This window comes from Callithrix jacchus, chromosome 15 (assembly GCF_049354715.1).
Source record: "Callithrix jacchus isolate 240 chromosome 15, calJac240_pri, whole genome shotgun sequence".
Taxonomy (NCBI): Eukaryota; Metazoa; Chordata; class Mammalia; order Primates; family Cebidae; genus Callithrix; species Callithrix jacchus.
This window is the reverse complement of record NC_133516.1, coordinates 85580589-85594008: the sequence shown is the minus strand read 5'-3', so window position 1 is coordinate 85594008 and position 13420 is coordinate 85580589.

Genomic DNA, 13420 nt, shown 5'->3' with positions numbered 1-13420 from the left:
GCAATTTCAGGGTTTCTCATTCTTTTTTTTTTTTAGAATAAGAACTACATGAAGTATCAATTCCAGAATATTAATCGGAAAAAGGTTCTGGGGCAAATAATTTTGGGAAATGCTAGGTGACCCGAAGTTAAACAAGCCTCTTTGCTATGGGAATTCTCAGGGCCTTTCATAAGGTAATTATGTTGTGACTCTCCAGAAGGAAATTAAATATGCCATTTTCCTCAGTCATGTTTGACTACATAATACTTTTTCTGAGACAAAGTCTCACTCTGTCACCCAGGCTGGAGTGCAGTGACACAATCTTGGCTCACTGCAACCTCCACCTCCGGGGTTCAAGTGATTCTCATGCCTCAGCCACGCCAGTAACTGGGATTAAAGGCACACACCACCATCATGCTTGGCTAATTTTTTTTTTTTTGGTAGAGGCGGTGTTTCGTTGTGTTGGCCAGGCTGGTTTTAACTCCTGACCTCAAGTGATCTGCCCACCCGGCCTCCCAAAGTGCTGGCATTACATGCATAAGTCATTGTGCTTGGCCATACCTAATTTTTTTTAATTAAAATTATTGAAAGATGATATTTCTAAGAATACACTTTGAGAAGACTGATCCCATCTAACATTTTTGCCTTATCGAGAAGGAAACTGAGGCCTAGAAAGCTTAAATGATTTTTCCAAGGTCTCACAGTAATTAAGTAACAAAGACATGACTAAACCCTGCTCTCCTGATTCTGGGTTAAGGAATTCTGTCTGTTACGGAATTCAGACCATGCTGCCCTTTCAAACTTTGCTGAGTCCCATTATCTACAACTATGACACAGAGATTTTTTAAAAATTTCTTGGCAGAGATACTATAGGAATCAAATAAGAAAAATACGTGAAAACTTCCCAAGAATTAGTTAGCCTAGCACAAATAACATGTTTCTAAAATTGCTGTCTACTATCATACTTTAAAAAAACTCACCAGTTATGTCACTTACTCTGGAGCCTTTGCATATTCTTTGTGGTAACAAGCTTGTAGTCTTTTTTTTTTTCCTCCAAGTGAAACCCAAGGTTGTAGTCTCTTTCATACTCCATGATTTATACTCAGAAAGAGGTATCTAGAGCACTAGGGATTCTATGAAGAAGCATCAGGATGCCCAAGGTTTTTCTGAGACTGTATTTTTAATTATTTGCTCATATATGTGCTTCCCAAATTGTGAGAGATTCTATGTGGTTTTTTTTTTTTTTTTTTTTTTTTTTTGCCATCTATGGAAACTAACTAAATGGAACCCAAAGCTGAGAAAGAAGGCTTTGAGTGCCCCAATGCTGAATTCAGCCATCTCTCATAAAGCTTGCTGAGAAGTTCTACTTCTGCTGAACCAGTATCACCACCTGTCTTCTCTCCATGGTACTCCACAGTAAAGTCTAAAGTTTAATGTAAACCTCCCCTATGATCCAATCGCTCTTCTCCTAGTTATTACCCAAGAGCAAAAAAAGAGGCTATGTCCACACAAATAATTCTCCATGAATGTGCTTATCAATTTTATTTCTAATAGCCTCAAACAAGGAAGAGACCACATGTCCATCATAAATGAATGGATCAATAATATATGGTATATCTATACAGTAGAAGAGTACTCAGAAGTAAAAAGGAATAGACTCTTGATACATGTAACAAAATGGGTGAACTGTCAAAGTCATTATACTAACTGAATTAAGCCAGACAGAAACCACTACAAACTGTATAATTGCATTTATATAAAATTCTAGAAAGTTCAGATTACTCTATAGTGAAAGAAAACAGGTCAGTGGTTATCTACAGACATGAGGGGCCAAGAAGGGCAGGAGGGAGAATATATTAGTACATTTACATGCTGCTGATAAGGATACACCCAAGACTGGGCAATTTACAAAGGAAAGAGGTTTCATGAACTCACAGTTCCAAGTGGCTGGGGAAGTCTCACAAACACGGCAGAAGGCAAGAAGGAGCAAGTCGCATCTTACATGGATCACAGAAGGCAAAGAGAGAGCTTGTGCAGGGGAACTTCCCCCTTACAGAATCATTGAATCTCATGAGACTTATTCATTATCATGAGAACAGCACAGGAAAAGACTTGCCCCCATGCTTCTATTACCTCCTACCATGTCCCTCCCATAACGTGGGAATTCAAGATGAGATTCGGATGGAGACACAGCCAAACCATATCATTCTGCCCCTGGCCCCTCCCAAATCTCATGTCTTCATATTTCAAAACAAATCATGCCTTCTCAATAGTCCAACAGTTCCCCAGAGTTTTAACACATTTCAGCATTGACTCAAAAGTCCACAGTCCAAAGTTTCATCCTAGACAAGGCAAGTTCCTTTCACCTATGAGCCTGTAAAATCAAAACCAAATTAGTTACTTCCTACATAAAATGGGGTCTACAGGCATTGAGTAAATACAACCATTCCAAACAGGAGAAATTGGTTTAGACAAAGGGGTTACAGAGGCACGACACAAATCTGAAATCCAGTAGGTCAGCCAAATCGTAAAGGTCCAAATGATCTTCTTTGACTATGTCTCACATCCAGGTCACGCTAATGCAAGAAATGGGTTCCCATGGCCTTGGGCAGCTCCACCTCTGTGGCTTTGCAGGGTATAGCCCGCTCCTGGCTGCTTTCATGGGCTGACGTGTAGTGTATGTGGCTTATCCAAGTGCATAAAGCAAGCTGTCAGTTGATCTACCATTCTGCGTCCTGGAGGACGGTGGCCCTCTTCTCACAACTCCACTAGGTGGTGCCCCATTAGGGACTCTATGGGGACTCCCACCCTACATTTCCCTTCTGCACTGCCCTAGCAAATATGCTCCTTGAGGGCCCCACCCTGGCAACAGACCTCTGCATGGGCATCCAGTTGTTTCTATACATCTGAAATCTAGGAAGAGGTTCCCAAACCCCAGTTCTTGACTTCTATGTACCCACAGACTCAACACCATGTGGAAGCTGCCAAGGCTTGGGGCTTTCACTCTCTGAAGCCATGGCCCACACTCTATGTTGGCCCCTTCCAGCCCATGAATAGAGTGGCTGGTACACAGGGCATCAAGTCCCTGGGCTGCACACAGCACATGGACCCTGGGCCGGGCTTATGAAACCACTTTTTCCCCCCTAGGCCTCTTGACCTGTGATGGGAGGGGCTGCTGTGAAGACCTCTGACATGCTCTGGAGACATTTTCCTCATTGTCTTAAGGATTAGCATTCGGCTTCTTGCTACCTATGTAAATTTCTGCAGTCAGAATTTCTTGAATTTCTCCTCAGAAATTGAGTTTTCTTTTTTATTGCATTGTCAGACTGCAAATTCTCCAAATTTTCATTCTCTGCTTCCCTTATAAAACTGAATGCCTTTACAGCAGTCAAGTCCCATCTTGAATAGTTTGCTGCTTAGAAATTTCTTCCACAAGACACCCTAACTCATCTCTCTCAAGTTCAAAGTTCCACACATCTCTAGGGCAGGGGCAAAATGTCTCTTTGCTAAAACATAACAGGAGTAGTCTTTGCTCCAGTTCCCAACACGTTCCTCAACTCCATCTGAGACCACCTCAGCCTGGATATAATTGTCCATATTATTATCAGCATTTGGTCAAAGTCATTCACAAGTCTTTAGGAAGTTTCAAACTTTCCCACATTTTCCTGTCTTCTGAGCCCTCCAAATTGTTGCAGCCTCTGCATGTTACCCCCAATTCTCAAACATTTAGAAAGAGAATTGCTGATTTTCTCTTTCTAAATGGTATCTTTATGAATTACTGTAGTATTACTGCTGAAAACATATCCTAAAGATGCTGCATTTTGTAGTCTCTTTTCAGCAGTGCTCCACTCTACTGGTACCAATTTGCTGTATTAGTCCGTTTTCACGCTGCAGATAAAAACGTACCTGAAACTGGGTAATCTACAAAGGAAAGAGATTTAATGGACTTACAGGTCCACGTAGCTGGGGCAGCCTCATAATCATGGTGGAAGGTAAGGAGAAGCAAGTCACATCTTATATGGATGGCAGCAGACAAAGAGAGAGCTCATGCAGGGAAACTCCCATTTATAGAACCATCAGACCTCATGAGACTTATTCACTATCATCAGAACAGCACAGGAAAGATCTGCCTCCATGATTCCATTACCTTTCACTGGGTACCTCCCACAACATGTGGGAATTCAAGATGAGATATGAGTGAGGACATAGCCAATCCATTTGACAGACATTCCAAAGAGGTGTGAGAAAACATCTGGGGTTGATACAAATATTAACGTGCTTGTGCTGTGGTTTCACAGGTGTGTATACATGTTAAAGCTAATCAATGTGTATACTTTAAATACATATAGTTCATTATATGAGAACTACATTTCAACAAAACTGTATTAAAAAAATAAAAGTCGGCTGGGCGCGGTGGCTCAAGCCTGTAATCCCAGCACTTTGGGAGGCCGAGGCGAGTGGATCACGAGGTCAAGAGATCGAGACCATCCTGGTCAACATGGTGAAACCCCGTCTCTACTAAAAATACAAAAAATGAGCTGGGCATGGTGGTGCATGCATGTAATCCCAGCTACTCAGGAGGCTGAAGCAGGAGAATTGCCTGAACCCAGGAGGCGGAGGTTGCAGTGAGCCGAGATCACACCATTGCACTCCAGCCTGGGTAACAAGAGCGAAACTCCATCTCAAAAAAATAAAAATAAATAAATATAAATAAAAATTTAAAAGAACTCAGCTTCTTTTGCCAAAAGTGGGAAGCCCATTGGGGAAAAGAATACTTTTTTAATTATAAACTTGAATTGTCCTCCTCTTCCCCATGTCAGACATCCCACACAATTTCCAGTAATAGATATATAGTTATGTCTTTCAGAAAAATCCCCAAAGCCATGAGAACCTGTCTTTTTCTCCCCTATTCTAGAGGACACAGTGTCTATAGAAGAGAATTGTTGATTTTTTCCTTTCTAAATGGTATCTCTATGAATTACTGTAGTGTGTATACAAAAGCAGTTCTCAGCAATTAGTTCTCTGGTGTGCACCCGGCTCTAACCTTTCCTCATGTGGAATTTCATTGTTCCTCAAATGCTTTAGAACTGCTTTGTCCAAGAGCAGTTTTTTCCAGTAGCATCCAAACATAAAAGAGCTTCTGGTGTTCAAAGGACTGACTCAGAGATATGTTTTCCTGTTAATTGACATAGTTACTGAGCATCATCAGATTTGACAAATTCTGTTCCAAGTGCCTGTTTTTCACATTTATATGGTGTTCTCTGTGTGGGAGCAGTAACAAAACAATGTTGCAATAGTAAACTCAGAACATGTGCATATTCCTATCACTTGTGATGTGTTTTTAAAGAAAATAAATCATTTTAATCATTTTAAATTAGTGTGAAAAGATACATCTTATCATTGTCCATAGTCTGCCAGACGAAATAGACCAAAGAGCATTTGGGGAAAAATATTAACTCTCATAACATCTATTAAAGGAAAACAGTTTAGGAAGAAGTAGCAAAGCCCAGAAATCTAATGGAAGTAGAAAAAGCAATGGATTGGGAGGATGAACCACTGAATTTGAGTCTTAGCTTTGCCATTAATTAACCATGAGGTCTTGGGCAAATTAGTTTCCTCTTCAGGACACAGATTCCTCATCTGTTGAATAAAAGGATTTAACAAATGTTCTGATAATTCTGTCTGGCTGTCTACTAAAGATTAGTACCTTCTTCATGGCATAAAATGTGAGAGGGGAAAAAAAACAATCTTGTCCTTACTTTTAGTTTTCTTTTTGTTATACTACTTTACAAAGCTGTAGATTATATGTTTACAAATAGGAATGTCTTGCTACAAATATTCTGGCAATATCAAATACAGTGCCTAATTCTTCCCCTTATCAACAGTTAAAGTATTTAGGACAAGTGTTCATATTGCCCTGGCAAAATGGAGTTTACTATAGGAGTAGTAAAGTCAATATGAGAAAGTATATTAAACAACAATAGCTCATAAGATAATTTAATCCGATAATTCAGGTTTGAAATAACACCATCATGTTGGCAATTTGGGAACACTGATGACAAGACAATTCAATGCCTGGAACTTAGCATGCAAATGTTTTGTTTAGACTTCGGTGTTTATATGTGTATGTACTACACAGATCTAAACAATTTACATAGCCTAGTCTCTTTGTATTCCTAGGATAATTAAAAGTAAAACACATAGAACAGCCTGGCCAACATGGTGAAACCTTGCCTCTAATAAAAATAAAAAAGTTAGGTAGGCACGATGGTGCACACCTCTAATCTCAGCTGCTTGGGAAGCTGAGCCAGGAGAATCACTTGAACCCAGGAGGTGGAAGTTGTAGTGAGCAGAGATAGTGGCATTGTACTCCAGCCTGGGCAAGACAGTGAGACTCCGTCTCAAAAATAAAACAAAATAAAATAAAACTTCCTTATTTTCCATGCTATATTATTTAGTAATTGACTATTAGTGTTATGGATATAACTTTTTTCAATGAAACTGTAAAAACATTTTTCTGATATAATGACATGTGGAATTATAGAAAATGCTAGAAAAGTGATCATAGATTGTTCTTAAGTGGCACCCAGAAAATATTCATCTTAGTGGTTTCATAACAGCCATCCAGCATACAGAAGGTGACAAAATAGTTTCAGTGGACCCTCACAAATAATCTTTCTAAAATCTTCTAAGGTATGAGTTGCTGGGCTTTTCAGAATCAGTCAATTCTTCCCCTCTTCCTTCCTCCCTTCCCTACTTCCTCCCTACCCTGCCTTACCCCTCTTCCCCTTTCCCTCTCCCCTCCCTCCCTCCCTCCCTCCCTTCCTTCTTTTCTATTTTTATCTTTAGGAAATGTTTAGAACTTTCCATGTTGAGTACTATTTCCAGAACTTTACATATAAGAATTTGCTGTACAAAGGAATCTGAAACAATGCCCAAATTTCCCCACAGGTGATCTGTATCCTCCTGTTGGAGCATGGCTTCTTCTTGGCATGGTTACTGATTGAGCCTGTATGCAGGGGCGCTGGAAAACTCTGCTTTTTGTTTACTGTTCAAACAAACCTCTTTAGTAGTAGAACATGTAACAGAATACTTTGAAATTTAATTTATGCCATGTAATGAGGCTTCCAAGAAAAAGATCAAGGTAAAAGCCAAAAATTTTTTTAACAGAGTCTATAAGATGCTGACTTGCTCAGTCCCCTGGCAATCCCCTCTCTGACAGGCATCTCACACTCCATCCATACGATACCACTTACAGCCCTCATCAAATGCCTCTTGCCTTTGTACCACATGTGTGTGCACATTTACTGTTTGAAATTTAATTCTCCTGTGCTTCTCCTCCTCCTCTCTCAACAATTTCTAAGACTTAACTGTCTGCAAGTCTTAATTCAGGGCTTCCCCTCTGGAAAGTCTAAGTCTTACCCTACAACCTACCACCAGGAAATGTGTATCTTGCTCTGTGTTCCATCTTATATATATGAGAAGCATAGCACCTATCTCTCTGAATTACAATAATCTCTGAGAATACTTGCATCTCCCCAATAGACAGTGATGTTGTTTTTTAGATTTGGAATTTTGTTTTCACTCTCTCATCTCCAGAGCCAGCCACATACCTCGCCCTTAGCCACCAAATCAATTTTGGATGAATGAGTTAAATGCCCACCTAATGGATTTAGAGTTTTAATCTGGAGAAGAAAACTAATAGGTACATTAGAGAGAATCCACAATATTCTGAAATACTGTCATTAACATATTAATAGCTCATCTTTATTAGCTATTGTTTAATATGTTCCATGCCATGTTTCTAGGTCTTCACGTGAATTATATCATGCAATTTTGGCAAAAACCCAGGATAGTGGTGCTATTCCTTACTATTCCTATCCTCATTTTGCATGTGAAAATCTGAGGCATAAGTTAGGGAACCTGCAGAACCTTGGGTAGAAAGGGGTGGAGCCTTTCAAGTCAGGCAATCTGACTCCAGAGCCCACACCTCTATTAGCACACAGAGCCTACCTAGACAATCACTACGGAAGAAGGAAAAGACTGTCTTCAGCATCTGAACGCAAAGTAGGCATATACTATGAACTCAGTAATTATCTCTATGGTGATTTGTTCTGAGTGACCTAAAGACTGGAATAACATTAAATCACAACTGCTTTTGTCTCCACAGAAAAAAAACATTTTTAACAGTTATAGCTTGTCTAATAATCATAGCTTCTCTACTTTCAATATCAAAGATGATTTTGAAATCAAATAAGATTTTGAAAGTGGTAAAATCAAAATCTTTTTTGAAAATCAAAGATTTTTAAAGTGGTAAAATGTGGTATATATATAAACTGACATTATGGAGATAAGGAAGATATGTAAAGTTTTGAGAAAAATCAAATCATGTCAGCTATCCATACACATGTGAAAAGTGTCCCACTCTCATGGCCTGAGTATATTACCAGATCTCATATAAACTGCTATCCTCTTCTAAATGGGGTGTGTGTGTGTGTGTGTGTGTGTGTGTGCGCGCGCACACGCACCCTTAAACCAAAAGCACAGTACATAATGCAACTCTGATAATTTAAAATTAAGTTGCTGAGGTCAGAGACACATTAGGAATTTTAAGACAGTTTGAGAATCATTCTCTTTCTCCCTCCTGCTTCCTTGTATCTACTCAGTACAACATCAGACAAGCATGCACAGCAATAGCATTTTTTGGATAATGATAACAAGACCATTTGCATGTCCAGTTTTACACTGTGGGCTGATCTCAGTGGCAGGCAGCCTTGGTCGAGGGAAGAACAAATCCAATCCTGAGTTATACAGCCAATTTTGGTAAAAAGCACACTTTTCACACCAATCAGACAAACTGTTAAGTGATTTTAGATTAAATTAGAGTGAAGTAGCACTCAGAATAGATTTGAAAAGACAGAGGAAAAAACTGTACAAAAAAAGAAAAAGAGCATGGAAAGAGAAAATGAGACAACAGGGAAACTCAGGGCAAGAAAAGACACGAGAATGAGAGAAAGACAAAAAACCCCACAGAGATGTGGAACAAAAACAAGTCATCAGTACCTGTTTGTCTGGATAGTTGAAGGGGTTCCCTGAATACCACTACTCTCCCAATTTCCGAAGATGGATTAGCAAACTAATAAAAGCTGAGCATAAATTTGCTGACTGTGGTGGTGCAGAGTCACCTTGGACCTCATCAGCATTGCTAAACATCGCCCGTAACCTTTCCATTATCACTGAGGGTCTGCTTAGCACCAAGCCCAACTGCTCCAATAATTTCAATTACTTTCCCTGACAAATTTTATGTTTCATGTATTTTAGTGGCCTGATAATTATGATTTCTCTCATTTCTCGCTATCGAGCTTAATGGGTTCCAGCATGAGTGTGCAGTTTCAGAAATGAAGTTCCACTTGAATTCACAAGTTATTATCTACTTTCATTAACGGAATTGGAAAAGAGAGAGCAGAAAAGAGATAAAGAATGAGGAAGTGGGAAAAGATGAGTGAGCAGGAGGAGGAAAGAATAAAAGAAAACAAAAGGCCAGGATTGGAGAATAAAAATTGACCAAAGAGTGGGAGGGAAGCTGGGCTAAGTGTGAAAAAAAAAAGGAGTGGACAAACCTTTTTTAATGCAAAAAGCACTGAAAACATTATTTCCAAAACTAAACACATGACTGAAAAGGAGCATAGTGTGTTTGAAAATTCCCAGCCCTGGCATCCAGACCATAATTGGGTTTGAGGAACCTGGCTCCTTTACTTAACAACTGTTTGATGATAGGCATATTATATAAACTCACTGAGATTCATCTGTTTTCCATTTTTCATGCATAGGTGAGTTGTGTGTGTACTCATGTGTGTGAACAAATGTGTATGGAATGACAATGATCTACAAGAAATTGTGCGAATGTAGGGAGATTAGCTCTTTTAAAGGTTGTAGAGCTGGAAACAGAGACGTATATGCACCTCAGCTTGCCTGGACATTGCTTCAACTTCCCTCTCATGTGAGAATCAACTTCCCTCCCACTGTCTGGCACAAGAGATGAGCATGTGCAATTTTGAGAACACTCCTAACAATAGAAGCACTAGTAAAATAGATTGTTTGCATCAGTTCCACATGATTATCATGGAAGCCCCAAAAAGATTAAAAAAAAAAAAAAATATGATACAGCAAGACACCGAGGAGCTCAGATCCATCAAAACCTTGAAAAGCCAGTATCACCAACAGCTTTATGTCATCTGCTAGTCTGCAGATATGCTGTGACAGGTTCTGACTTCCCAGGCTCTGTGATTTCTGAGCTAATAATTGAAAACTTAATATATAACCTTACAATGGAGTTATGTATGTCAACCCTTATAATTAACCTTTAATCCATCTGAAAAGATGTAGCTAAGGAAAGTAGGGTGTAGAAAGATGAAGACAGAATCCTCTTGCCTTCAAGAAGCTAACAATCTAATACAGAGGTAATACAAACAATTGTAATAGAAAATCAATATGAAGAATGCTTTAAGAGTGGGGCATAGCATCAGAGAGGTTTAAGGAAGGAAAATGTGATACTGTATTTTGAAATACTCTCTTTTAATAAGGGCCCAGGTCTTAAGCTAAAAGAATAAATCTCTAGTTTTACAATTTCAGGCATCAATGGGCTACTTGGGAAAATAAAAGGAGGATTATAGAGTCCTCCCCTGTATCTCTAAAATTACATCACATGGATGGCAGGAGCCAAGCCCTTTACTGAATGCATTTAAGATAATAAATGATAAAGATTTGTGAAAAATAAATATTCAAAGACACATTGGAATTAAAAGGTAACATAAAGCAGCAATAGTGCAAAATAACAATAATCCTATGTGGAAAGAGCTGAATTGACGAATCATTTAAAATGCTCTACTGTGTATTCTGCAATTGAAAAGGGTATCCATTTTCTCAAATGACCCTAACCGGGACCACTGACAGATGGTTCATCTTGTTCAGTTTAGTTAAAATGAAGTAAAAGTGGCTGCCTTAGTTAACACTGACTGGAGGAGGACGGAAAGGAAAATAACTTATGAATCAGACAATGTGCTCTTACTTACCAAGTACCTTTCTGCAAAGCCAGCTAAAGACAATTGGAATTTTCTTAAGGGTGTCTACAGTTTTCAGTGAATACATTTAAAAAGACCATTCTCTGGGAGGAATCTGGTCAGATTACCAGTTGATTGATTGATCCAACCAACTTTTAAAAGAGGCCCTTTAGCCCCTGTATTTGAACGATTCACCCCTGCCTCACCCTCAGAGTGAGATGAAAGTCAGTACTGTTCTAACTTTGAGGCATTATTGCCAGTCTTCATCTTCTCCTCCTCCTCCTCCTCCTTTTTTTAAAGCAACAAGCAACGGCTTATAGGTGTGGAGTAGAAGAAAGAATGAAGAAGAGGAAGCCCACTCCATTAGTGCTAAGCCAAACTCTGTGCTTGAAAGGGAAACTGCCTTCAAATGCAGTCCTACCAGCCTTGGCTTTCAGAAAAAGCACATCCATTCGAAAACAGGGCGCATTTCTCTTCTACCTTAGGCATTTTGAGTAGTACACAGAATGCAAGGACACATAAGAAAACCCTGATCTTGAAGCCCCCATGCTGTATTTGGAGAGACGAACACATATGCAATTACAACTCCTATAAGAAAAGCATGTGCAAAGTGCTGTGGTAGCCGATGAGAGAAGGAGATGACAACTCAATGTGTGGCAGGAGAGCAAGTGACAAGCTTTGTGAATAGGTCAAATTTCAACTGGGCCTTGAGGAATTCTAGGAACTTGCCCTATAAAGTGAAGGAAACAATTTCAAATGCAAAGAAGGTTCTATACAGCTGCTGCTCTCAGAGTTCATTAAATATTCAGGCAGGCAATGTTAGTCTTACAACCTACTTATTGACGGTGGGTTCCCAAGTTACAACTTGACTGAGCAATGTTAATGGCCCACAAAAAGGGTTTCTGCAGTAGTTAAAAAAATTCAAACCAGTTCCAGATCTAGCGATTCTCATGGCTGAGACTCAGTTGAATTTGGCTTCTCTGGGTAACAAGTGTCCTTTATCCCAGCAGGGTCATACTTAGATTTAAGATATGTGACATTTTTAACCTTCTACTCTATTTTTCATAATGACATACTTTGCCTCAGTTAATCATGGCAGAGAAATATTTAAATGTTAAAATACAGATAATGAAGAGGACTTAAGGAAGCCTGGACTTCTTGTGCTCAGAAGTCATCACTCCACTATAGTCTTCCATGGAGACCATGGCCCATAAACTGAATTAGCACCCATGAATCCAGAATTTCAGAGGCAGGTCGAAGGTTTCCTTGAGTCATCTCAATATTTAAGAGTCCTCCTGCCTTAGTTTCTATTATTCCTCATCAAAAGGTCAGCTATTCTGGAATAATACATAAGGGGATCTTGAAAAGTAGAATATTCTCTTTAAAACTGAAGATTTCACAGCCTGCTAAGGTACTTTAAAGAACAAAACCTTTCTCTTCTTTCCACAAATTTCATGGGAAATTTCTTTTCCATGACTTTGCAGATGTTACTCCGTGTTTCTTGATCTACAGGCATATACATTCTGGTGAAGCTCAACCTTTTCCTATCTCTGCATATGAAGACTATGAAGAATCTCTATAATGGTTAGAAGATTTTGTCTTTTGTTGTTTTTGCTAAGACCATGGGACCAGTTGCTTTTTGTGATTAAGTATAATCTTTGAAATAAAATATGCACTAAAAATGATCTTTTGACCCTGAGAATTATATTTTTAATGCTTTTTATATCTTAGTATCAGGGTCATTTTTTAATAGATATTTCTAATAAACATCTGTTGAAACTAAGAGTAACAATAAAAGGCTAACAGGTGTAGAAATGATAGAGTTGAAGCACAAAAGGTGCAGAGGATGTTTAATAAAGGGTTGGTAGGATTTAGAGGTCCTTAGCATCTGCCTCCACCCCCTGGTCCTAGTCCTAGAAGTCTCAGTATATTAATTAGCAGTATGATTTGCCATGTGAAATAATATTTGGAGCACTCATTAAAGACTCATTATATGTCAAGCGCTTTACATAATTTAAGTCTAATTTTCACAAACATGTATTTATTACTGAGAAAACAGACTCGTAGGGCTCAAGAGACTTGCCTAGGGTTATAGATTCAACTTAGCACAGAACAAGGATTTGAGCCTATATATATCTGAATTCAAAAAATTCTTTCCTTTTTATGCCAAATTTCTATTTATAATATTTTTAAAAGTCAGAAGAACTCTAAGTCCAGCTCTTTCTTCTAGCTAAGTGGTTACAATCAGGTTGCTTAACCACATTGTTTTTGGTTTTTTTTTTGTTTTTTTCTTTTTTTTTGAGATGGAGTTTCACTCATTACCCAGGCTGGAGTGCAATGGCACGATCTCAGCTCACCACAACCTCCGCCTCCTGGGTTCA